The following is a 27,826-nucleotide window of genomic DNA, read 5'->3' as shown; positions in this document are numbered from 1 at the left end:
CTCCTTTTTTTAATTTCTATATTGTCCAAACATGACCCACATGTTCATGTAGTTAGTGATGAAGCTGTATAGCTCTGACATATTTGTTATCATTTTAATCAGAGAATAATAAGTTGATAAAAGCAATTGTCTTAACCATTAGAAACAAATTTGTAATTTATGCCATTAAGAAAGCATTATATTTTATAGGCATGTGAAATGCTAAGATTATTTCTTGCTTCTTTCCTTCCCCTTGATTTAACACAAATGAATGTAGGAAATTTTTCTAGAGAAGTGCTTATTGAGTTATTTCCACTTTCCCTTAGTAGGTGCTATGCCATTCTTATTTATATTGCAGTGTAGGCATATAGCCCTGAAAACTGATATTACTAAGACAAATAATTCAGAAGGATCTTGAATGTATTTTTTAAGGTTCTTAGAGATAAACAAGTTTTCCCTTTGTAGCTCTGAAATGTCTAGTTACATGGCTCAGATTTGCCTTTTGATTTTTGCTTACTGTTAGTTTTGCATGAGATACTGTGTTTCATCTCTTTAAGACTAGCAGAGAGCTGGAGTCCTTGCTCCATTTATTTATTTATTTATCTATTTATTACTTTCTACAGAAAAGGAAGTGTTCTAGGCATTGGTATAGTTGAGTTTCAAGTCTGGAAGGCTGCTTCTCAAGCTGTAGTGTCTGTCTTGCACAGGCTGCTTCCAAAAGCAGTCATTATGGGTCAGCATGGCCTCATGTACTGCTCACATGTTCCTGTCCTCTGGGGCAGTGGAGCTGAAACAGTTATCTGCTACTTTTACTACTGGCAAAGGGAATGAGCCAACTCGGTTGTTTTCCCTCCTCAGAGTCAGCAACACCCATGTGCTTCTCTAATTACAGTGGTGGAATCAGCCTCTGAAAATGTGACCTGCTTATTTGAAGCGCCAAGCAGTTACTTGCATACTTTGTTACATCTGGCTCTCCTCCTGTGTTTTCCTTACTTTTTTCTGGCTCTGCTCTTTGGTTTAATATCACCAATTGAAATGAGCTGCTAGCCCAGGCTCTTTGATTAACATACCCCCCTAAAGAAAGCAGCTTAAGCTAGTCCTACCAATAAGGAGGGTCACCAGGAGCCTGTGGCTCTGACTGGTCTGGGCTGGACTCTGCAGAGGGTTTCTGGGAATGAGTTCCTATCTGCTGCTTCTGTGATCACACTGCAGGGCAGTTATGAATCTTGTCATTATTTTCTTTATTATTGTGAAAATACCATGCAGAGGGATTACAATTACATGGACAAGATAGTGAATACATTTCTTATCAAGCATTGTTGCCTCCTCCTTTGTTTCCGCATTCCATCCCTTTCCCTTTCCACCCAGAATCTAGTCATTATTATGCTAAGAACACACCACGTGTTGTATTTTACCTGAGATTCCAGCCTGATGGTCTGAATTTTTTAGTAGTTAAGGGCAAAATAAAACCCCCAAACCAAACTTCTTTGCTCCTGACACTTCATTAAATATAATTTTATTGTTACTATTAAGGCATTATTCAGTGGGGTTACTATTTCATGGGCCAGGTAATGAGTACAGTTCTTGGATGATGTCACCCCCTTCCTTCACTTTCCCCCAGCTCCCCTTTCCCTGCTGACAAGTTGCATAGTTCATTTTTCAAATAGTGTATACTGAATACTATGATTGCATTTGTTCACCCTTCTTCCCTCCATTTCTTCTTTTTTTTTTAAAAATTATTTTCTTGTAAAGATGCTGTACAGAGGTTACAGTTACATTAGTAAGGTAATGAGTACATTTCTTGTTGAGCATTATTACCCCTCCTTTGTTTTTCTCCCACAATCCTTTGCCTCCCCCACTGTCCTCCCCCCAAAGTTGTAAGGTTCATTTCCAATATAGTGTCTTGTGAGTATCATTGTTGCAATGTCCTCCCTCCATTTCTGTACTCTACCTCTTCTGCCCCCTAAAAAGACAAGAAAAAACTTAAAAAAATAAACCCAGACCACCACCACCACCACCAACAAAAAATCCCCCATGTTTCCATTTCTTGTTTTAGGGTAGGTGCTACCATCAGCTCATGTGGACAGGGTGAGTTTTGCTTTCTTAGAGGAAAATGAAAATCGGCATTTGAGGGAAGAGGCAGAAGAGAAGAATGAGGTAGCTCCTGCGTGTGAGTGAAGGAAATGAGACTGGCTTAAGGGAAGGCAACTTTTAAGCAGAAATAGGGCAGTGGAAGTTGGATTTGCAACCTTTTAGGAAACGGGATGTCCAAATGTTCTTATCTGCCAACTGGTGTGAGCATCAAGTGAAGTACTAGTTGGGCAGAATTGTGAGGTTGTCCAGAGTATTTATTCTTCCTGCATCTTTTCTTTGTCCATCTGTCTATCCATCCATCCATTTGTCTAAACATTGGATGGGTAACTTTCCAGGTTGTAGAAATGTCTGAAGGAGGAGGCACTGTTCACCTAATGCCAGTCATCACACTTTTGAACCCCAGAGTATCTGATCAGCTTTAAAGTCTCAGTGATCACTGACTCCGAGCTGCCCAATGGGTTTGAAATTGGTGCCTGGATTTCTCATCATCTATCTCCAAAGCAGGGATTTATAACTTGGTACTTTGTTTATCCATGGCCAAATTAGAAGTTATTTTAACTATAGATAATCCCTTTGGAGCTATAGTTCCCAAAAGACAAAATCCATGCAAGAACGGGTAAAACTTGAAATCCTGAAGGCTTTGCACCAATGTCAGGCCCAAATATAGTCTCAAAATTGCTAAGGATGCCTGAAGCTCAGAGAAAAGTGCAGTGGAGGTGAGCAGGTGCAACTTGTTTTCTTCTCAATGTCCCCTTTGCTATATACTGCTGCATGTTAAAAGTAAAGCTACTTAAACGGGGTGTTGGCGGCTCAGTCCTATAATCTTAACTACTCAGGAGGCTGAGATTCACAGATTGTGAAGCCAGCTCTGGTAGGCGATTCTGTGAGACTTATCTTCAATGAACCACCAATGAAAAGCCAGAAGTAGAGCTATGGCTTCACTATGGCTCTATTTTTGCTAGCTTGAGCAAAATGCTCTGGAACAGTGCCTAGGCCCTGAGTTCAAGCTCCAGAACCTACACACACACACACACACACACACACACATGCACACGCACACGCACACGCACCTGCTTGCCTAGAACTGTTGTCAGATATTCCCATTCAGTGCTCTGAACTCATTCTAAAATAATTACTGATCACAGGCTATGCAGTGATTATTCATCCTAATAGGCAGTGGAACCTACTAAAGATTAATTTTGGCAGATAAATCTCACATATATAAGTACTTTTTTATTGTTCCAGGACTGGGTCTTGAACTCAGGTATCATGCGCTCACTTGGCTTTTTTGCTCAGTGCTGGTGTTCTATTTGAGGCACACCTGTACTTTTGGCTTTTAGTCCCCTTAGTTAGTTGGAGATAAGAGTCCCATGGACTTTTCTGCCTAGGGTGCCTTTGAACTGTGATCCTTGGAGCTCAGCCCCCTGAGTATCTAAGATTACAGACAGAGCCACCACTGTTAGCGTTTCCGTTTCTCAAAGTTCATGGTGATGTGATTTCCTGTCCTCTAATAAGCATGTCACCCTTCTAGATATTGTCATTCAAGTTTACATTTTTGGACACCACAATCCTTAGTTTGTGGGTGTGCTTTCCTTCACACAGAATCAGAGTGATTTGTTCTTAAAATATCATTAATTTCAAGCTGTCCCATCAGGATGAATTTCAGCTCCTTAGTGGGACATCGGAAAGCTTTTGGCTCTTGCTCTGTTTCTTCAGGCTTACCTAAGGCGGTTTCCCTTCTTATGGTTCTTTGGTTATTTTGTTTTGGTTCACTGGGAATGTTTCCTTCATTGTGACACCTGTTTCATGTGCAAGTCTTATTCCCTAGTTTAGCTCAGGCCTTTGCTGAGCTTCATGCCATTCGGGTCATGCTTTCTATCTTAGAACCTTCTCAGCTATGACCTCTTTACTTTTGTGTTTCCCATGCCAGTCCATGTGCAAAGGACCGATTTTTATTTTTTTTAATTTTTTATATTTTTTTTGTCAGTCGTGGTGCCTGAACTCTGGGCCTGGGCATTGTCCCTCAGCTCTTTAGTTCAAGGCTAGTGTTTCTATCGCTTGAGCCACTTCTGGCTTTTTCTGCTTATGTGGTGCTGAGGAGTTGAACCCAGGGCCTCATACATGGAAGGCAAGCACTCTACTACTGAGCCACCTTCCCAGCCCCCAGTATTGTCTCTTTACATTGTGTCCCCAGAGTTCAGTACAATTCTTGGACTCGGTAGCCACTATGTAAATATTTGTTGGGTATGTGATTGTATAAATATTGCAACAAATATGATACAGATGCCATAACGAGAAAGACTGTGACTTCTGCTCAAGCACTTTTCCTCCTAGTCTTCCTCTTCCTCCTTCTTCTCAATTAGTTTCTAATTTAGAATAGATCTTTAGATGATTTTTAACATGGTATTCCCTAAAGCTAAAAGAGAAACCCGAAAGTTCCAAATTGTATTCTTTAAGTCCTGTGTAATGATGAACCTATAAATGAATACAGTGGGGAAAAGTCACTTAGGTTCCTTGTTTCTATCTTTAGAAAAGTCTCCAGGCATCAGGAATGAATCTTACTGCCACAAATAAAACAGGAACACACTGTGGGCTGTTGCAAGAGGGAGATGTCATGAGTACTGGGTGAAATATCCAAACCACTTGTTAGTATACGTGTTTCTAGTTGTTTAAATGGTTTATTTTACTTTACGATTGTTAATGGTTGTAAACCAAATTGTCATGCTCCAGAAGGAGGAGCAATTCAACTTCACTGATTCTACTGTTGCTGTTGTTATTACTATTGTATTGTTGTTTTTCAGAGGTACTAAGGTTTGAAGTCAGGGCCTTCCCCTTGCTAGGCACTCTACCAGTTGAGCTATGTGCATTGATTCTTTTTCAGGAAAGGTTTCACTTTATGCTCCCAGCTAGCCTGGATGATCATCATCCTATTTGTACTTTCCTTGTAGCTGAGGTGCCACTGCACCTATCCACTAGTTGAGATGGAATTTCGTGGAGTCTCCCCAACTCCCCCAGCCAAACTGGCCTTGAACTGTGATCCTCCAGAGCTCCATCTCTCAAGTAGTTAAGATTACAGGCTTGAGCCACTGTACCCAGCAATTCTGTTATATTAAAACTTCTACCTGACAGGTTTTATCTCTTGATATGATAAGTGGAGGATGAAAATGGTGGCCAGTACTAGAGTAGAATTGTTTTAATCAAATTGCAATTCCTTTAAAAGTTTTTATTCCATTGGAAGGAAAGAAAAACTTCACGTATTCCATTCCAAAAGCACCTCTTAAAGTATGGGAGTCATCTTTGTTTTAGAAAGGAGACAGTTGAGAGCTGCACCAGGTTGGTGGGGATGGAACTTGGGCTCAGGCTTTGACAGTTGTTTTTTTTGTGTTTTGTTTTTGTTTTTTTTTTTGGTTTCTTTGTTTGTTTTAACAGTTTTGTAGCAAATATTCTTCAGAGCCAAGTGGAAACCTCTCTTCTCCTCCCATACACACGCTTCAGAAGTCTGGGTTTCTTCTAGGAGAGGAAAAAATGAAGCCATTAGGGGAAACATTGAACATTTCTTGGTAACCAGAATTACTAAGCCTTTGCTGTCCTCATCTGTGTCTCAGAATTTCCATGACAGACCTTGTATTTCAGATCTTGTTTTCCATTGAACTATAAAGACTTGTGCTAGATTTTAACCTAAGGCATGAACAGGATGACATAGTATTAGTAGTCAAATCTAGTAAAAATTGCTAAAAGTCAATTAAAAAAACAGATGTACAAGACACTGTGTTGAAATTTGCAATTTAGGCAGGGAGGAGGAGGGAGAGTGTAGTTGTGGAGGTGGGAGGGAAAGGAGGGTAGGGGAAAAACAAAGGAGGAGGTAACAATGGTTTATAGGAAATGTACTCATTACCTTGCTTGTGTAACTGTAACCTCTCTGTACAGTATTTTTACAATAAAAAAAGTATTAAAAAAAACCAGAGTATTAAATTATACAAAGCAGGGAAATGATTTCTGGAAATAAGTTTTTATCAAGAATGAAATAAAGGCAGATGATTTGATTAATTATCAGCAGAAGGTCAGAATTATTTAAGAGAATGTCCACAAAGTAAGATTAGCAGAAGGGCAGTTCATCTTTCCTGCCTTCACTTGCCATGCCCGTATCTACCCCCCCCCCAAACAAAAAGATCTATACATTTTTCTTTGTGATATTGATCCAGCTCATTTGCCTGGGGAACTCTAATGAGAGCTTAGGAAGTAACTAATATGGGGTGGAACTATGGGACCCTGAGATATGTTAAAGCCAGTTTAGATGTGACTTAGGCAAAGTTGAATGAGGAACTAACTAGGAGGGGAATCCAGCTTACAGCTGAAATCTGAGAATAAAATTTTGTTAGAAATTGCATTATTTATCCTCTTGGTGAAACTACGACTTTTTAGTTTTCCAGTGCTAGGGATCAAACTCAGGGCCTCACGTATACTATGCATGTAGTCTACTGCTAAACTGTATCCCAACACACACTATGGTGTGTGATATGCACAATAACTCACATTTGGTAGTACTCAAGTCCTACAGAGTAGGAATTAGCTTGTACTTGAAACTCAATAGCCTATACCCATGCATAGGTTCAAAGTGTCTTTAATGAACCCATTTGATCATCAATTAGGTTTAGCAGTTCTGAAGAGGTAAGCAGAGTTCCTATGTTACAGATGAGGAAATAGGCACTGAGAGGGTAGTGGCTGGTCTATGGCTACCAAGTTAGAAAATGATAGACTGGGATACAAACCCAGGTCCAGTTTGCATAATATTAAGCCATGATAGCTCTACAATTTCCTGTTTGTTGATACTTTTGCCACATGTAAATTACACCATTAACTTGATTGTGGAGGTCTTGAAGAGTGGAGAGTGTTTGGTTCAATTTGGTGACATTTAGGGGTTACCTATAGTAGGAGATGATGCTGGATAGGGGATCTCCTTTCCAAATATATCATTCCAGACCCTGCAGACAGCGTTGCTCAGCGTAGTTAATACTCCATCTAGAATTTTGTAGTAGTCTAGTCTGAGTGAAATACTTGTTGAAGCAGGTGGGAAGGAAGGACAATATTTGGGCTCATTGTGATGTTGCTTTTGATTTGGGCTTTAGAGAATGCATAGAATTTTCTTTGGTTGGGAAGACAGGAGAAGACACCCTAAGATGAGGAAATAGCATACTGAGCATAGAGGGATGAGAGAAACTCGCCTGTCCTGGGAGCAGTGTAGACCAGACAGAGGTCCTACTATTTAAGGTGTTGTTGACTAGAATCCCCAAAAGGAAGAGCAGACTGGAGAAATGTGTGAGCTATTCTGCACTGTATACATTGTTTCCTCTTGTATCTTTTTGGTTTTTATTATGTCATATTCATGTTTCAGAAAAATGCCCAATACAGGAGATAAAGCAGAGCATCTCCATGTGAAGGATATATTGTATCGAATCTTGAAAAGATCTCACTTTTATAAAGTGTGCTTCACGTATCTATGTTCTCTGTGGAAACTGGCAATACAGGTGATAATGTCTCCTTGGGAGTCCAGGTCTCAATTTGTGGGAATGATGATGGGACATGAGGTACACATTCATAAGCGGAAAAATAATGAAAATATTTACATGTTTAAAATTAGCAATATTGTTTTAGAAATTACCTATTTTGGGTCAGAATTTTTGGTTCATTATCAGTTGTTATTTTTTCTTTCCCTGTGGGTTAAACTCAAATACATACACCCCCACATGCCCATACACATATTGTGCTGGTACTGGGGCTTGAATGCAATAGCCTTGAGCTCTTTCTCAGCTTGCTTGCTCATGGTTGGGGCTCTACTAGAACCATGCCTATATCCTGCCACATTGCTTGTTACTTGGAGATCTCAGCTAGGATTACAGGAGTGAGCCACTGGCACCTGGCTTAGAATACTCTTTTTAACAACTTTGAGGCCTTGAATTCAATGCACCACTGCCACCACCACCACCACTAATAATAATAATAACAACAAAAGCAATAATAGTCCTTTGCAAGGAAAGCAAAGGATACTGGTTTAATGCCAGAACTCTGGGTTGGAATGTAAAATGGTCTTATATCTGGTCATATCAGTGGAGTAATAAAAGCTCATGGTGGTACTGTAACCTATGGAGAGCTAGCACTGCTGTCCCCAGTTGCCCTACAGAGATGTTGGAGCGCAGAGAAGTGGCTTGTCCTTTGGTTGCTCTGGAAGTGAGTGGTAGGGCTGTGATTAGAAACTAGGCAGGTTTGGTGAATGTATATATCATTGTAGGAGTTTTAGTATCTGAAGCTGCATAGATACATACAAATGCTTCGTTTCTTCTCTCCACTTCTTGCCTTCAAGATTTGTGGTATTCTGTGTAGTAATCAGAGTAGTCAGGAACTCAAGGAAGCTTGGTTCACCCTGGTAAAGGGCTGCCTTAGTACCTGTTCAGAATTATCTTAGGGCTAGAGGTCTAGAGGTGTGACCTAGTGGCAGGGTACTTACCTAGCAGACATCTCTCCCTGCCAAAAAAAAAAAAAGATGTCTTGAAGTTAAATGGACATACAGTAGCTACTTAAATTATTTTTCATTCATTCACACAACTGCATATCATCTGTGGATGACATATCCTAAAATGTGAAAATGGAAGATTACTTATTTTATAATTTAAATACTTCAACTACAGCATCTACAATATAGAATATTGTTCAAAACATGCTTAGTTTCTTGTGTTCTGAATGAGAGCTTTTATTTCTTATAACAGTTGTTATAATCACAAAATGGAAGTTCTTGTGCACAGAACATTTAAAATCTGATGGGTAGATTTAAAATAAACTGATCATATTGAGTCATTTATCTAACAATTTTGAAGTCTTCTTTTGAGTAAGTCTGGTTTCTTTTTTCATGGAGCTAAATTTGATCAGGGAAGTGATTTTTATTGCTTAATTTTACAATGATTTTTTCCATCTGGATGACTCCTTAATGCATGAATTTAGCTTTGCTTTAAAAATGAGGCTTTAGTTTTAGTTTATATAATGCCTATATATAACTTTGAAAATCAAATAATAATTATACACAGCTTGGAAACATGCTTAATCTGTTTTGGGCTTTACGGTGAAGTTTAGGGATAAGAGCTGTCTTTATTTTCATCTTTGGCTTCATTATGCAGCTAGGCACCCCAGCACCTGTTGCTGCATATGATGTAAATGAACTTGTAAAATCATAAGTCATGAACTTCAGTTATTAGACTTGGTATAGTTGGTATGGGCAAGACACTGTGGTAGTCCTAAACAAATCTACTGAAATCCTGTGGAAAAGTAATATAGAGGCGCTGGATTCTGTGGTTAAAGATTCCAGTTAACATAATAAGTTGAGGTGTATTATGAGTGCTTTTCTGGGTGTTTTATTTTTCATTTGAACTCTGGAAAAATAAAGCATCCACAATACTAATTTTGATAGTAATACCTACACAAAGATGCTTTTGGTTGACTGGCCCATTGATAAAAGCTTGAAAGTTCAAATTTTATCTCATGGTAGTACATCATTCATTAACTTTGTCTTTTGATGCATTTCCCGTGTATCCTTTTAAGTTAATTTATGTATCCTTTTAAGTTAATTTATGTTTGATATTCTTTAAATGTTGTTCTACTACTCTGAAACAGTATAAAGACATTGTCTTACTATTTTGAAGAGGTAGAATACATTTATGTTGAGTAGACAAGCCTTTGGTCACTGGAAAGAACTAGGTGGTTCTCTTGGGAAGCTCTGTGTTTAATATTGATGAAATTATCATATAGTCAAACATGATAAAATAATGCTGATGTGTTTATCTACTTCTAAGTACTGACTTTTTTTTTGACTCTTGGTTGAATCTCATGGTCATAAGGTCAAGAGGAGTCGTTTTCTTAGGATCTGAATTTAAGAAAGGACTGTAGAGACAGTCTAGCCTAGGTCTTTGAATTACAATTATAAGATTGGTAATGAGAATTAAGAGACTTACTGTAATCCCACCCATATTGACTAGGATCCCAATGACTAGTTTCATCTCCAGCCGGCACCTCCATCAGTGCCTTTGTATCCATTGTCACATTGTCCTATGTCCTGAAAGCTGGGGAGCCATTGTACTTTGGAGTCCTGAGTTATGGATGTTATTGGTGGTCAGTACAGTTGTCAACCGATAGCCTTTGTATTACAAAACCAACAAGCAGGCATGAGGAATATCTATAAACAAAGCAGGCACCTTATTCCTGCCATTTTCTTTGAAAAATGCAGTCCTTTCTGGGGACAAATGTTATACATGTTACTTAACTCTAGGACTTTTGTGAGTAAATCAGGAAAATATTTTGCTCTTTTCATTTATAAAATATGTAGAATATGTAAAGACTATTTAAAGTTACGTTAAAATATCTGAGACTTACTTTTGTATTGATTAAAATTCATGAACTCCTTTTGAAATTATGTATTTTTTCTTTGACCATTGTCTAATTTTAACTCATCATGATTTTTTTTTTGATATAGGCAACAGCTCTTGTGCTTCTTTTTTTTGGGGGGGGTCCAGTCGTGGACCTGAACTCTGGGCCTGGGTGCTGTTCCTCAGCTCTTCAGGTCAAGGCTAGCGCTCTACCACTTGAGCCACAGTGTCACCTCTGGCTTTTTTTTTTTTTTCCTGCTTATGTGGTGCTGAGTAATCAAACCCAGGGCCTTATGAATGCAAGGCAAGCGCTCTACCACTGAGCCACCTTCCCAGCCCTCTTCTTAGTCTGTTTTTCTTACCTTGATTTTATGCCAGAACTGATTTTGTATTTTATTTATCACCTAAAATACATATAGACAAATGAATTATTGTTTGGTTGATCTGAACATGTGCATGGTTTTAGTAGTTTCCTAAGTAAAACTCAAAGAATGGATTCATTCAGTCAGAGTTTGTATTTAGTAGGTTTACCTTTGGTAGTACAAATAACTCCACCTTTAGGACTGTTTTCTTTGGACAATGGTATAAGCCAAATACAGACCTAAACCTTTGTTTCCTCTAATTTCAGTGTTGACTCAAAGTTCTGATCTTGGAAATATGGATACAGATAATAGATACATATAATGACCCATCTGATTATCATAAACTAAGCATGGACATTTATGCAAGCTTTTTTTTTTTTTTTTACAATATTTACTTCTCTAGGTATAAAAATCTTGACAATGTTCTTCAGAAAATTTCCCCCTACAGGCTAAATTTTTAAGTTGCTTTAAAAAACTATCCCTAAACCAGGCGCCAGTGGCTCATGCCTGTAATCCTAGCTACTCAGGAGGCTGAGATCTGAGGATCATGGTTCAAAGCCAGCCAGGGCAGGAAAATCTGTGAGACTCTTATCTCTAATTAACCACCAGAAACCCGAAGTGGCGCTGTGGCTCAAGTGGTAGAGTGCTAGCCTTGAGCTGAAGAGCTCAGAGATAGTACCCAGGCCAACAGTTCAAGCCCCATGACCAACAAAACAAAGAACAAACAAAAAAACAAATAAAAAAACCCAACTATCCCCAAATGATAGTTCCTCCATTTTTCTTGGTAATTTTCCTTGGTATACTCTTGGGCATTATTGCCCTAAGAGTCTTTAAGCCATGCTCTAAATTAGAAACTAACGACAGTTATTCTGAGGGCAGTCTGAAGACAGTTATTGCCACATGATTATATGTGCCTGAATGATTTTGAAAAATTTTGATAGGACCTAAGTGCCAATGGCAGACATTTTCTAGTGACTCTTTTGAATGATGGATTTCTTTTTCAGATAACTCACCTCACTTTTATGAAAGAAATTTTTGTTGGCTCTGGAGTAGAGAAGATTTTTAGTCATTCCATGGAATCTAATTTATGACAACCTGATATGGTCAGGCTGTACTCTGGCTCCAACTGGAAATCTTTCCTGTTAATTTTCTTTTCCTCTTCCTTTTCTTCCTCCTTTTTAAAAAAAACTTATTTATCTTGAGCTAATTTAGACACAAAAAAAGTTAAAATAAAATGTACATAAAATTTCTACATACCTCTCACCCAGCTGGTCATAAAGTGCACTGGTAAGGAAGAGGAAATTCATGTCCACACAGAATTAGTAACTCAACTACAAACCTAACTGAATGTTATCACTTTTTCTATCAATATCTGTTCTCTGTTCTAGGATCCTACCTGGGGTCCCATTATGGATTCAGTTATTTTTTTCTTTAGTCTTGGATAAGAGTCATGCTCTACTGAGCTCGCCAGGTGACTGGAAAGTAGTAGTTTTTGTGTTCTAGTTGTATGGGTGTTGTCCATCTAAGCATGCTTTAGCAGTGTTATCAGATGTCTCCATGACAAATCAGACCCCCACCTCTTCCCACTATTCATTTCATTGAAGTAATGTTACTTTGGGTGAGGTCAGCTATGTCAGTGTGGTTGTTAGGTGATTGTCTAGGTGAGTTTACATTGTTACTCATTGGCAGGAATCCTTTATATAAGCCAGATTGATAGGAATGGACACCACTGAAGGGCAGAGTCTGTATTTGCTGGTCTTAGGAGAGATGAATGAGGAATTAATGGAGACTCAGAGATCTGGAAAGTTGGCTCTACCGGGGCTAGCACTAAAACTCTGCAAAAAGGATATTGTGTCATAGAAATCTTTAATCTGCATTATGTAGCATGGCCATTGGTACCCTCTGGCTATTAAGTACTTCAGATGTGGAACTGCATTTTTTATTATTTAATTTTAATTCATTAAAGTTTAAAGTTAAATGGCTACATGTGTATCAGAAGGCTCAGCTTTAGGGTTTCCTTGGGGAGTCAAATTGGATCATATTTTTTAAAACTTTTCATTGTAAAAACAGATATACAGAAGACCACATAAAACAAATGCATGGTTTAATGAATGATCATAAAGTCAACATTCTTGTAACCACTACCAAGACCAAGTAGAAGAACTTGGGCATTCTGCCATGAATTCTGACTCTTCTTGTGAAAGTAACAACGATTGTAGCTTTTAGAGCCATTGCTTTATCACCATCAGTGTTAATATTCAATTTTATAAAGTATTATCAAGTGTTATCACTACACATTATGGTTTAATCTTTCACTTTAAAAATAATTGGAGCCAGACACCAGTAACTCATGCCTGTAATCCTAGCTATGTAGGATCTGAGGATTCAAAGCCAGCCAGGGCAGGAAAGTCCATGAGACTCTCATCTCCAATAAACTATCAGAAAACTGGAAGTGGTGCTTTGGCCCAAGTGGTAGAGTGCTAGCCTTGAGCTGAAGAGCTGAGGGACAGAGCCAAGACCTAGAGTTCAAGCCCCATGACTGACAAAAAAAATTATTGCTTTATTTGGGAAACTCCTTGATATTTGGACTTGTAGACTTTTCCACTGTCAAAGTTCTGCAGGTTGCACATGTCTAGTAGAGTTGTGAGATTCCTGTGCTACTCCTGTGTATTTCCTGTAGGTTGGAAACCTGATCCAGAGATTTAATTGGCTAGACCCAGGTCAATCTAGGTCATACAATTTTTGAAGCTTTTAAAATCCTACCTACTTGATAGCTATATACCTATTTTTAATGTAGGAAGAACAGCAATAGAGTGTGTTCTATCAAATAAAGTGTCTCAAATTGAGAGCAGTTCATGTTAATAAGTAAGTTTATGTTAAATTTTGCAGTACATAATCCATAATAAATAAGTGTTTGCTGCACATGGCTCATAGAAAACTATACCACCAGAGCTCTTTCTTATTATATTGAAATATACTCATTTGTCTTCTTTGCAAACTTTAGTCTTTATCAAGCACTTCTGTGGACAAGAGGTGTGTCTGTATGTGTATGTGTATGTCTTATCTTTTGGGGGTGGTGGAAAAGATTGCCAATGAGTTACTTGTTTAAACCTCACCCACATGACTATATCGACCGTCTTTTTTTGTTCTGATCTTTTACTTTCCAACAGAATATCAAAATTGGCTTTAGGGTTATTTTTGCACACTGAAGCATCTGGGAATAAGTGAGAGGTGAGGTAGATGTATTCCTGTAAAGAAGCAGAGGCTCAACAGCTCTTAGGTCTACTGTGTATAGAACTGTCCTTGATGTGGAGGAGAAAGGTTTTCGTAAGAAGTAGAAGCCTCGGTGCTCTTATAAGGGCATTTCAAATATAACTGGATAGTGATGACTTAGACGTAACACCAAAGAGTGTTTTTAGAAGGAAGCATGTCAACACGTAGGTGTTAAAATGTACTAAAATGAAGACTTTCTAATGTGATAAATGAGCTCCTGACTGAGAATTAGGTAATCTTGGCCCAAATCCAGGTTAGGCCTCTGTCCTCATATAGAGCAGTTGGACTCAGTTACGGGTAGCAAAAACGTGATTTTTCTTGCCAGCTCTCATGACAGATATCACTAATTAGCCACGCTTCTTGATCAACCTCAGAATTCTTCCCAACTTAGTGTTCCAAGCAGCCATTATATATCTGTTGATTAGAAATGACAGGAGAGAAAAATTTGATCTGTCATTCTTGGGTATACTTTCCAAGTTTTCTCTTGGCTCCTGCTCTTCTTGGAGGATGAGGAAAATCCTTGGAAGCCCTAAATTATCTTCCTAGTTAGTATCTACATGCATGGCCTTCCCACCTAGAATTCATTTTAGAGACCCTCCCGCACACACCTTAAAGAAAATCTGTACAGGAAATAACAAAATAATAAGGAGGAGTAGACCTTTGTATTGGATCTTGTAGGAACCATAAAGAAGGGCAGAGTAATGGTACCCTTGCTCTAGGGTACCAATGATGGGGATATAGCTCAGTGGCAGAGTGTGAACTTAGCATGTGTAGGGCCCTGGGTTCAGGCCCTGTGTGTGTATGTATAAGTCATGTTGGAAACAAGACCGGATGCCAGTCCTAAAATTATTTTGAGTGCAGGGACGGGGCAAGGGGGGGGGGATCCTTCAGAGATGGGTAGCTATGATTTATTGAAAGCTCGCTTACAATCCCTTGATCTAGCTAGAGAGCCCTAGGATTACTTCGAGTTTATAAGACTGCGTGCTTTTGCATGTACAAATCCTATTTGTGCAAATTTGACCTTTAAAATGATTTCCATTTGTCTCCCATCCCTCTCTCCTCTCCCTTCCACCCCCATTTAAAGCTCGCTTTTTGCATAAAGTTTTAGGCTTTAGGTTTGATGTTAGGGTCCTCAAGATCTCCATTTATTTTGTGGTGGCTTCTAGCTGTCTACATACCTAGTAATTCATATATTATCCACCAGGTACCATGTGAATTATGGGAAATAATGGCTCTGAAAATATGGCTCAGTGTTAAGTACTTTACATACATTTTTTCTTCCCTTTTAATCTTTGTAACCACATAAGGATGGGTTATTTATGGATCGGGCTCAGAGAAGTTGAATGGGCTTGAATCTTATAGTTAAGTGACTGGATTAGTATTTGAAGGTAGTTTTTTTTTTTGTTTTTGTTTTTTTAAGCCAAGGTCTAAAATGTTGTCTAGGCTGTTCTTAAACTCTGGATCTAATGTCTCAGCTTCCTGAGGAGTGAGAACAAACACCAGTCACCATGCTTGGCATAAGGGCAAGTTTGTTTGTTTGGTGGTACTAGGGGTAAAACCCAGCGTCTTGTGCATATTAAGTTCTCTACTACTGAAGGTAGACATTGATCTTTTTAGTCTTCTCAACTGAGGGCATTTTGTAACATTTCATAAAAAAGTGTTTTGAACAGTAAATTTGTCTTGGATTTGTACATTTTTACAAGCAAATTTTCCATTTTAACAACTTTGGTCTGAATGTTGTCTTCCCTACAGCTCTGTCTCTGTTGCTCATTATAAAATGTGGAAATAAATCTGTAAGAACATGCTTTTTAATTTCCTGTCCTATATTCTGGAGATATATGGTGATGTTATAAAACAAGTGCAGTCAAGCCTAGCAAATGTTAGATGGAGAACACTTCAAAGGTACATGGAAGGGGCTTACATTCAATCAAAGGTGAATTCAGTCCTATAACTTCTCTTTTCTGTGTCCCTATCTGAGGTTGGGAGCTGCCAGAAGTTCCCAGAAACAACTTTGTATCTCATGCTTGCTGTGCTTCTATTCTGTCTGTTATTTTTGAGCTGCTGAGATCAATTATGTTGAACTTACCCAGAGAAGGGTAGAGTCTTGGCCATCACAAATACAGCTTGTCTTAGAATTGAAAGTGTGAACTTACATCTCATATGTCTACTAGATTTATATGTTGAAATTTACTTATTAGCTAGCTGTTTCATCTATGAGCATTTATAACTTATTAATATTATACAGTTAGATGTAATACCAGGGAGGTTTGATGAAAAAGGATCTCAGTGTGAGGCTAGATTAACCCCAGGCAAAAAACTGGAGACTATCTAAAAACAAAAAACATCTCTCTCACACACACACACACACACACACACACACACACACACACACACACACACACACACACACACACACACACTATCTCAGTGTGAGGCTAGATTAACCCCAGGCAAAAAGCTGGAGACTCTATCTAAAAACAAAAAACATCACACACACACACAAAACTAAAGTAAAATAGCTGTACGTATGACTTCTTGACAAGCAAACATGAAGCCTTGAGTTCAAAATCCAGTACTGTGAAACAAGAACAGTAACAAAAATCCTGGGTGCTTCTATCCTTCTAATTCAGTAACCTCTAGATACCTAAAATCAGTGCTGTAAACTTACGTTATTTTACCCATATGACTCTTGTTCCTTTTTTTGTTTAATTCAGGTCCTTGTGCTCTTGCTTAGCTGTCTTGCTCATGGCTGGCACTCTACCACCTTCTGCCCCACATTTTGCTAGCTAATTGGAGATGAGTCTCTTGGACTTTTCTGTATGACTCCAAACTCTGATCTTCAAGGTCTCAGCCACCCTAGTAGTGAGGATTATAAGCATGAGCCACTGGTAACTGGCATGATTTCATTCTCTTTTGAATGTACCTTTCCTGCTCTATCCTTATCTCTATTTGCATCTCTCATCTTCTTGGAATTCAGACTCATTAGATAGCTTTAATTTAAGTATAAGTATAACAAGTTTGGAGGAGAATTACTTTGTATAATGAAGTCTACAGTCCAGGTGACTGTTCAACAGTTTTTGTTCACATTGCCCTGTCTACCAGGCACCAAGACTGACTTGGGAGGAGGAGGACAGAGCTAACAGCAAAAGGCTTCCAAGGGAAAGGGCTAACAGCAAAAAGACTTCCAAGGGAAAGGGCCCTGGGGCCTGAGTCAGGTCAGGACTCTCTTCTGAAGGGACAACATTGGAATGCACTTTAAACACTGGTGAAGAAGAGGAGGTGGGCAGAGCAGCCCCTGGCAGAGTCCATGACAGAGGAGAGACTGAAAGAGATTCTGTTGATGGGTTGTTTGCAGTGTGGGTAGGCAGGGGCCACCTTACAGACCACATTGAAGTCGTTAGTCCTTGGCCTAAGAGCCATAGCAGTTTTTCAGAGGGCTTTAATTAAAGGGGTAATGTGATCAAAATTTTCCTGGAAAGGATAATGTTGGTTATTTCTAATTAGAAATGGCCAAGAAGGGTGTGACTATCCACTGGGAGGTCATGTCTTGCTCTTCTGAGAGATTCAGTTCCTGAAACCAGAGAGACATTGCTGGAGAAATGCTTACAAAAACTAGGATCTGGTTAGGAGGTGAAATTAGGTAGGTGAACTGGCTAAAGGAGGGAGGGAGGAAGGGGTGAAAGGTCAGGATGGTGGGGGCACTCACTATTGGGTAGTGTGTTAAATGACAGGAACTTTAGGAGTCTCCAAGAGGAAAGGAGTGATGAGAAGAGCAGCCAAGGTTGAACCCCATGAATAGCAAGGAATGGAGAACAGGGGCAGAAGGCACAGAGACAAAGGCCACTGCAGGCAGCATAGAAGAAGCCCAACATTTGTCAATGACGTCAATGACAGTGAGCCTGCCAATGGAGAGGGGGGAGCCATTGAAGCAGGCATGAAATGAAAGCCTGTGGAAAGGCAAGGAAGGAGAGAGGTTTATGCAGGAGAGACATATTAACTGCAGTTGGGTTGGGTAGGGAGATGGGAGCTGTTTTGATGACCTGTTGGTGTTGGAGCTTGTTTGTGATGGCACAGAGTGAAGGAAATGGAGACAGCAACTCTGAGCAATAATTCCCTGAGGATTGTTGAGTTGATCAGATCATGTTACTCTTCAGACTTCTTCCTTTCCATGCATTCTCTCTGGGGCTTTGGCTCCCTATGAGGTCTAGTTCTAAGGGGTGTTACCTGTGGCATTCTCTCTTTTAGAGAGAAAGAGGCAACATAGACCTTTTCTTTCTTCTTTCCGTTTTCTCCTGCATTCAACCCCAGTCCTCATTGAGGTGTTCTTAGTCCACCCCTTTCTCTCTGTGTGTCTTTGGGTTATTGCTAGAGAAGGAATCAAATAAGCCATCTTCCCAGAGAAAATTGACATGCGTGTGATGTAGGGAAGTACCAGCATAGCCATAGTCCTTCCATTTCCTCAGCTACCACATCTATGTCAGTCAGCCAAAGAATTTTTTAATGACTATTTTGTTTTAGTTATACAGCTATAATATCTATCTGTTCATCCTAACAAAAGAGATAAAAGGGATAAAATGATAAGCATGCAAGTATTTGTCAGTGTTTGAGAGGTTTTATTAAGCTAGAATATTGTATTAGAGACTCAATTCCATTTTCATGTATTTTGTTAAGAAGGTCTCAGGATGATTGTAGGGAAAAGGGGATATTTGGAAGTCATGTCCCTTGAAATTGACTAGCTTACAGAAATTTATAAATTAAGAGAGACTTTAAAATTGCAACAAGAGAAGCAAATTTGGACTGTCAAAGAGTATGGGTGAGGCTGGCAGGGATGGAACGGACGCCTGCCTGTGTGGCAGCATTGGGGAGGAATGAAGCAGTACCTGCTTACCTGTGTTTCCTTCTTTTTGCTCTTGGACTGGTTATTTTTCTTCTAGTCTGATTCAGTAAGAATTTTGCTTATATTAATCACTGCTCCACAGTTTTAATCCCTAGAGGGACTCCATACATTAGCAAGGAAATGTGTGTAGGATGATGCTGAAAGGCCTGAAGCACTTTTTACATTTATTATATATATATAGTTTTAGTGCTCTTCGGAGTAATGTGTAGATGTGAATATCAGAAAAAATTATGTGGAATCTTCACTCCCTGCTTCATGGATGCAGGGTATCAAGGAGGGAGTTGTCAAGCAAAGGTGTGTGGCTGTCTTAGATTTCTGATGGCAGTCTTGGCTGTCAGGGTTGAAAGACTGTGCATCCCACACTTGCTTCTCTCTCCTTGTAGTTTCTCCCTTGATCTCCTTTTCACAGTTAACTATGAACAAGACCCTTTCATACCTTTTTCTTTTTAACACCCAAAGACTCTGATAGGCATGCTAGCTTCTCCCACATAGTTGATACTACCTTATATCTTGAGACACATTAGTTGTGATTTATAAAGTTCTATGCCAATGCATGAGCTTCCCCCCTCCCCCTCCAACTTTAAACACTTGACAACAGTGATTGTGTTTGTGGTGCCAGTCAGTGCAGGCCATCTTCTCCACACAGATCTGAAGGGATTTTAGGGACTAGAGCCTGAGACTAAATCCCTGTGGAGCCAGAGAGACTAAAGACCAGAGGATTGGCCATAGGCTCTTCACCACTGGAAGCTCTTTGGTTGAAGCAAGTTATCCCCTAAGGGACAGGGATGGACCATATTGGGAAGAACAGGAATATTTGATCAGTGTTCTTCTCTCTGTCCTCTCATATTATTTTCATTTTTGTCATTTCTGACAGCACTGTTATTAGCATAGCTTCCCAGTTATCTTGAAATGAGCTTGATGATCTTGAGGATGCACGTAAGCTATACATAATCTCTTGTTAAAGCACTTACTTGTCTCTGTTATGGTTGAAGGTTTTGCTTTTGAATCCAATGGTAGCAAATTAATTATTTTTTTAATGGCAATATATCAGGACAAAAGAGAGTAACTTTTGCCCCATCTATAACTTTGTAAAATCAAGACACTTCTTAGATTAGGTTGTTGTAATTCTACTCATAACGTGGGTACCCTTTTCATTTATCTATTTTTTAAACTTATGTGCTATTAAGGATGGAAGTGAAGGCCTTACATATGCCTGGCGAATACTCTACTGCCGAGCTACACCCCCCAGCCCCAAGGCATGTGTATATATGGTCATTCAGTTGTCTTTTTTCTTTTCCTTTTTCTTTTTTGCCAGTCCTGGGCTTGAACTCTGGGCCTGGGCACTATGCCTGAGCTTCTTTTGCTCATGGATAGCAATCTATCACTTGAGCACCATTTCTGGCTTTTTTTTTTTTTTTGAGTAGTTCCTTGGAGATAAGAATTTCACAGACTTTCCTGACCCTGGATGGTTTTTCTCAGCCTCATGAGTAGCTAGGGTTATAGGCATGAGCCAATGGTGCCTGGATATTAGTTGTCTTTTCTGTAATTACATTCTTTGACAGTTGTTGATACATTTGTTACCTTTGAGGTACTTTTCCAGTTTTGTGGGGAAAGAGAAGTTATTTCCCTGCATGTTGTACTTGTTTGTGGGCAGAGAGGGAGCCTAGATGCATAAGTGCACCTTTGCATTGGTGCAGTGAGAGGGAGGGAAGGGGATGGAGTCCTGGTCATCACAAGGTATTCTGTGACAGCATTCCCTAAAAACCATCACAGGGCTTCTGGACCCCACCTTGTTCTGGGCCCCGACAGATAAGACAAGCAGAAGCAGATCCATTCTTCTACTGGAGGCCCTCCAGAGGTGCTTTACCAGGAGGCTCTTCACTGAAAAATGTTTCAGAGTCTTGTAACCTTGTCTTTGTGGTTGGGTTGAAGATTAAAAAAAGTTTAGCCAGGTGCCAGTGGCTCATGCCTGTAATCCTAGCTACTCAAAAGGCTGATATCTGAAGATCATGCTTCAAAGTCAGCCTGGGCAGGAAAGTCTGTGAAACTCTTATCTCCAATAAACTACCAGGAAACGGTAAGTGATATTGTGCCTCAAGTGATAGAGCTCTAAGCCTTGAGCTGAACTGCTCAGGGACAGTGTCCAGGCCCAGAGTTCAAGTCCAACAACGGACCAAAAAAAAAAAAAAGTTTAGCTTCTCTGTCCCCCTGAAGAACTAGTCATATATGTTTTTCATAAAAGTGTTGCAAATGAAGTGTAAAAAAGACATTTAAGCACACATGATTTTCTTATTAAGAAGGCCATTATACTTCCTGCCTTGTAGGGGTCTGTGTGTGTGTGTATGTGTGTGTGTGTGAAAAATATTTATTGAATTCTGTTTTTGTCACAAACTTTACAACTTTGGCCAGGGGTGAGGGTTGGGGGGGTGGGGGGAGGGAGATGGGAAGAGATGGGAAGGGGAAACAAAGGAGGAGGCAATAATGCTTGATAAGAAATGTACTCATTACCTTGCCCATGTAATGGTAACCCCTCTGTACGGTATTATCACACACACAAAAAAAGAAAATATTGTTACAAGCAACTTGATTAAAAACAAACAAAAAAACAAACCTTGGTGGGACCTGAGTTGCCATTTCTCCAGGGAAAGTATACAAATAGTCACAAGCACATGAAAAGGTGTCCTGCAGATCCAGACCACAATAAGATACCTTTTTATACTCAGTAGCGTGGCTGTTACAAAACAAAACAAAACAGACATGAAACAACAACAACCAAAACCAACCAGAGGATAACAAAGGTGGATGCAATGTAAAGGGGCAGGACCTCTTAGGCTTCTTGTTAGCCTGATACAATTGCTGCAACAAGTGGTAGGGATTCTTCAGAAATTTAAACATAGGAATAGCATATGATCCAGCAATTTCACTTCTGGGGTATACCTCAAGAACTGAAAGCAAAGACTTGCACTTAACACTCATGGTTATAGCGGTATTATTTAACGTAAACTGAAATGTAGGAGCTAAAAGCCCTGAGTTCAAATCCTAGTACTACCCAAAAAAAGTTCCATAAGCCAGACAATGGTATATCATTGTTATATGTCCATTTTGTTTCCATTTTATGGTTCTTTCAGTGTTGTTTTGTTTTTGAGGTTCCAATGATTGATTCAAGGCCTTGTGTCTGCTAAGCATGTACTTTACAGCTTGATCTACACCCCAGTCCTTTATTAAAACTGGTGATCTTAGCACTGTACTTGCCAGGTTCTTCTACTTCTTATCTGTGCTTATTAGAGGCTTCTTCTGGGAAAATGCAATGTTGATATAAATTAGTTTTATCAGAATAGTTCCTTTTACTTTTTTGTTTTATTTTATTTTGTTAACCTGTTTTGGCTTGAACTTGGCCTAGGTGAGCTCCTTTTGCTCAAGGCTGGATTCACAGTGGCACTTCTGGCTTTTTTTTCTGTGAATAATTGGTTATAAAAATCTCACCGACTTTCTTGCCCTGTCTGGGTTGGAGCCATAATCTTCAGATCTCAGCCTCCTGAATAGGCATGAGCCACTGGCTCTTGGCCCTTTTACTTTTATACAGAGTAACATTCAGAATCCTGAAAGACAGAAAAGGAAGGTGGAAGGGGTTCCACAGAGGAAACCCTAAGGGGGCTCTAAGATGTCTCAGTGCTTGGAAAGCATGATAGATGAAAGATGGAGAAAGGCTCAGAAACTGTTGTCTGTTCCCTGATACTATGTGACTTTTCATCTCTCAGTCATCAAAATTGTTCTTCCACTTTATAGTTAGAGAAACCAAGTTTCAAAGAGGCAGGTAATATTTGTGTTGGACTTAAGCTTTAAATCTGGTTGAGCTAACTACAAAATCTAGTCTTTTGCTAATACATCCTATGCTGTTTTTCTTTTTTTCAAGGCAGTACCAGAAAACTTGGTCCTGGCCTTTTGACTTTGTGTTGTAAGACCTCAGTTGAGTTCTTGAAAAGTCTTCAATGATGATATTTTTAGCCCAGGCTGATTAAACATTTTGTGCCTTTCAAAAGAGACAATTTCCTCTTCAATTCTTGCTGTTAAAATTTATAATCAGTATGGAGATTATATATTTATCTTTAAAGCTTGAGATTCATTCCTCCTTCCTTCCCTTTTTCCTCTTTTCCTTCCTTCCTTCCTTCCTTCCTTCCTTCCTTCCTTCCTTCTTTCCTTCCTGCTTGCTTGCCTGCCCTCCCTCCCTCCCTCCCCCCTCCCTCCCCCTTCCTTCCTTCCTTCCTCCCTTCCTTCCTTCCTTACTTCATTTTTGCTTTTGCTTAAATTCCCAGTTGAGTAGTGGCTTACTATGCTAGAAAGGTGGCTTTAGCCCTGTAAATTCCCCTAGCAAGCTGTCCAGTCTCCTGAATAATTTCATAAGGCATTTTGGAAATTCTCTTGCAAATGCTTTCTAACTTTCTTACACTGACACTTCATCTTTCTTCTGTTCTGGGAGTATGTGGATTTGATACCATCCTCAGCTCCAATCACCAGAAAACACAGGCTTTCTTTGGCCATTGACTAAGCTTGTCACTGTTCATTAGTGCTGGCTCTAGAATGCAAGGTTCAGTCCAATTTTCACAATTGCCTGATTTGACTTACTCTCCAAAAAAATAAAATAAAGAAAAAGAAAAGAAAAAGGCTCCACTTTGCTTGTGAACCACACAGTATCAGCACATGCATCTAACATTTAATGGTGCCTCACTAAATGGTTATTGTGGAGAAGTGATGGACAAGGCTGGCGCAGAAAGTGGCCACAAGAACTTTTCTCACTGCATTAATTTTTTCTAGCTTCCAGGATAATTTTCCTTACACAGCTCTTCAATAAAGCAAATTTGGTTTGCGAAGGGCATAACAGTTCCCCCACTAATTTTACGCACATGTTTTTTGGGGGAGGGGGCTGTTCAAAGCTGTTTTATAGGCTCAAATTTTAAAATGTATTAGAACCAGGATTCTGCAGCTGTATCTGGTCTTTGGCAATGTTCAGGGAGGCTACAGTGGGAAAAGAAAGAGATAGAGGGAGAGAGTGAAAAAAAGCACAGTTTGTGGCGAAAAAAAGCACAGTTTGTGGCAAAGGACTATAATCAACAAATACGATTTTTTTTTTTGTAATTTTAATTGGCTCTTCCTGTTCCTCTGAGACACTGGCAACTAATTATGATAAGAAATTTTGGTAGATGGCAACACACTTCACAAGAGTGTTGTATCCCTCCATTTGCATTTGTATTTCCTTCCATTACTCAAGGTAATATAAGAAATGAGAAGACACTGGTGAACATCATTCTGGATTTTCTTATTCCACTGGTTTTCTATTTTATCCTTTTCTTTATAAAAATATTCAGAGTTGCCACACTAAATCAGCTGGCATTCCATAGACATTTATTGAGGAGGCTCTGCAAATATGTTGGGCAAAGAGATAGGTGGAGGAGTGAATGGTAACTTTAAGTCCGGCAGTTCTTTGTGATGTGAAGGAAAAGGAGTGGACAGTTCTGTGCTCTGCTGTCTGTTAACAGCATCCCCTTGGCAGGTTTTTGCTTTGACTGTCATAGTTTAAGCTTGAATTCAGAGTGTTACAAAGTCTCCAGCCGATATTTTTCACATCTTTGTCTCAGGGAGCCAGCTCTGTGAGGCGGCTGTTTATTTGCTCTAGAATGTAATCTTTCTTTGAAAATTAGGCCTTCTGAAGACAGAAAGGAAGTTGAATTCTCTTGTGAAATTTCAAGCACTATTTTTTGTTTAATGAACAACTTGGAATTTAAGTTGAATTTTAATAAATGCAGGTTGTTTTTTATGTGACTCCTACAGTTTTCTAGCATTATTAAAAAAAAATGTGCCCGTAAAGGAAGAGGTTTTCTTCTTCAGTTTAGGCCCTTAATAATCTTTTGTCCTTGCTACTTGAGAGGAACTTAAAATGAAAGAAATACAACAATTGTTCTGATGCACATTGAGAGCATCACACACTCTAGAGTCTTCTTGTTTCTTGACTCCCTTCTCTCTCCTGAAGACCTTTAAATGGAAGCTGTTTCCTTTTGCTGCATTAACCCTAAGCCCTATCTGATTTCTTCCAGTTGCTGAGCAGAGTGGCAATTGTTTCTGAGGGCCACCAACAAGGACCAGCGAGTTTTATGGAAATACCATCAGAATAACCCAGCACTATTAGTCCACCTCAAAATCTGACAATTATGGGAATGCAAACCTAATCAGATTTTGAAATGTTAGTTTTTTAAATAAAATTATATAATAGTGGTGAAAGTGAAAGCTCTAAATTATAACTTTTATGACATGACTTAAAAAGTGTAAGCCTCACCATTTATTAATTCCAGGCTTAACAGTAAGGATCACAAATGTACAATGATGTGGATTAGTTCTGTGTTTAACATGCCATCATCTCATTTGTGTATTGCATTAAGCTCTTAGAGGGGACAGATCAAGAGGACATTTAAACCTTACAAACAAGCTACAAATGTTTGTTTCAGGCATTGTTCAGTTAAGCGCAATGGACTTTTGCTTGAAGATTATCTCAGTAATCGGAAACAAGTACCCAAGCTCTAGGGAACTAGGTTTAGGGTAGATGGATTAACCCTGGGCAGGAGACAAGGAAATATTGATATCAGAACTGGCAGATTTTTTTTTTTAATGGGGCCCCATTTGGTTTAGGTTTCAGATATTCAGGCAGTTCTCAAAGCAGAAAAGGTCATCAGGAACTTAGTGATTCTGCTTTGCAAACAGTGATATTTTCTCAAATGATTAATTTGACCTGATTATGATTGCACTAAGTATCTTTGAGATTGAAAGAGCACAAATTACATTAATATGCTCAATGGAGAGCAAAGAGAACATGTCATAATGGGTGCTGTGTGTGTTCCAAGCAAGTAGAGGCTGATGTGAATTAGGAAATCCTTTATCTAGATGTTATTCACATTCAGCATTGATATATTTCAACCATCATTCTTCAGAGGCTATGATTTTGCTAAAATTATTTTGGCAATTAAGAAGGTAAGGGAGCCAGTTAAAAATTTTTAAGGCCAAGATGGAACTTGGAAGTAAGGTCTTATTAAATGAGGCACATGGTAGGAGTGAGGGAAACTCAGGGGAGTCTGTGGGGACTAGAGAAGTATTCAGAGTCCTCCTATCCTCTATGTCTGGAAACTGGATAGACATTATTACAGATCTAAAAGTCACTTGTATGATCCTAGTAATATCTCTCCCTCCCCCATCTCTCCATATCTCTGTCTAGGAAGCTGCTAGCTTTCTACTTAGTAGGAATTTTGGGATACTGCAAGCCTTATAGACAATATTAAGTAAGATCTTCAAATTAGGTCATATTACAACAAAACATGGTAATGTTTTCCCCTTGCATTTACTTTCTAAGGTGTAAAATCTGTTGAGCATTTTATTTAAAAATGTATCTAGGGCTGGGAAGTGGCTCAGTAGTAGAGTGCTTGCCTTGCATGCATGAGACCCTGGATTCGATTCCTCAGCACCATAAACAGAAAAAGCCAGAAGTGGAGCTATGGCTCAAGTGGTAGAGCGCTAGCCTTGAGCTGAAGAGCTGAGAGACAGCGCCTAGGCTCAGAGTTCAGGCCCCATGACTGATGAAAAAAAAATGTATCTAATATCCTGATCTCTTGGAAGGCTCTGAAGTATCTTTTGAGGGGTGTAAGATTAAATGAGATATATTGTTTTGCAGTATGTACATGGGATTATTGCATGTAATTCTAAGGAGGATTGCCTTGCACTGTGGATACATGTCAGTTCTGAAAATTTCACCTTGAAAGTTTTCTGAAAGGTAAAAGTACTTTTAAATAATACTACAGTTTTGAATTTTTGAAGAGAAACTATTTTGATGTAAGTACTTGATCATGCCAGTATGATTCTTATACAAAGCACTAGCAGCTTTGAACCAGTTATCTTCTGAATAATGTTAGTTTCTCTCATTTTAGAATTCATCACTTGTTGATATAAACATTTATCCTTGAAAAGCCACCTTGCAGGTTTTTTTGGTTGCAATTTACCAAACAAAAATACAAATATGAAGCAGCGTGTAAAATTGTGATAAAGATTACAAGTGAATTATGTGCTTATAGCTACTGTACAAGGAGTTAAAGATTTTGGATTATTTTTAATGGGCTACAGATGTACTGAATGTGGCTTCAGAGGTTGCAAGCTATTTTGACTCTGTTTTGCAGTTATAAATTCAACCACTCAGCAAAGCTTTTTGGAGCACCTGGTACCCACAGACACTGAGGATGTGGCAGCAACTAAATTGGTTGTGCTCCCTATTTTGAGGCTGTGTTGAAATCTGTCCAATTTAAAGCTGAAATAAAATAAGGAATTCAGAAATGGAGTTACTGTGGGAGGCAGGGTGAGTGTCCCAATCTATAGATATGCAGGTAGAACTAATGGTGGATAACTGAGTGTGAGAGTTACAAATCTAGGTACTGTAAAAATAGTGTAGCTGAATATAGGTCTAGAGAGAGAGAAGAAAAATTAGAGGAAGGAATAGTACAATGGATGCCACGTCTTTCAATGTAAAGTTTTATCAACTTGGCCTGAAATTGAAGAATATCATACAAAAAGTTTAACTCTGCTTCTTAACCAACTTTCTCTTCCTCTTTTTCTTTTCTTTTCTTCCCTTCCTTCCTTCCTTCCTTCCCTCCCGCCCTCCCTTCTGTCCTTTCCTTCCCTCCCTCCCTCCCTCCCTCCCTCCTTCTCTTCTGTCCTTTTTTCCCTCCCTCCCTCCCTCATTCCCTTCTCCTTCCTTCCTTCCTTCCTTCCTTCCTTCCTTCCTT

At 39.2% G+C, this 27,826-nt stretch overlaps 1 protein-coding gene across 1 annotated transcript in view; it reads left to right on the top strand.

The window, feature by feature from the left end:
- Positions 1 to 27,826, top strand: part of Prkca (protein kinase C, alpha) — a 388,590-nt gene that overhangs the window by 7,067 nt on the left and 353,697 nt on the right. The gene's annotated exons all lie outside the window — the stretch shown is intronic.

Source organism: Dipodomys ordii, unplaced genomic scaffold (genome assembly GCF_000151885.1).
Source record: "Dipodomys ordii isolate 6190 unplaced genomic scaffold, Dord_2.0 Scaffold7, whole genome shotgun sequence".
NCBI lineage: Eukaryota > Metazoa > Chordata > Mammalia > Rodentia > Heteromyidae > Dipodomys > Dipodomys ordii.
This window is presented reverse-complemented; position numbering and strand designations above follow the sequence as displayed.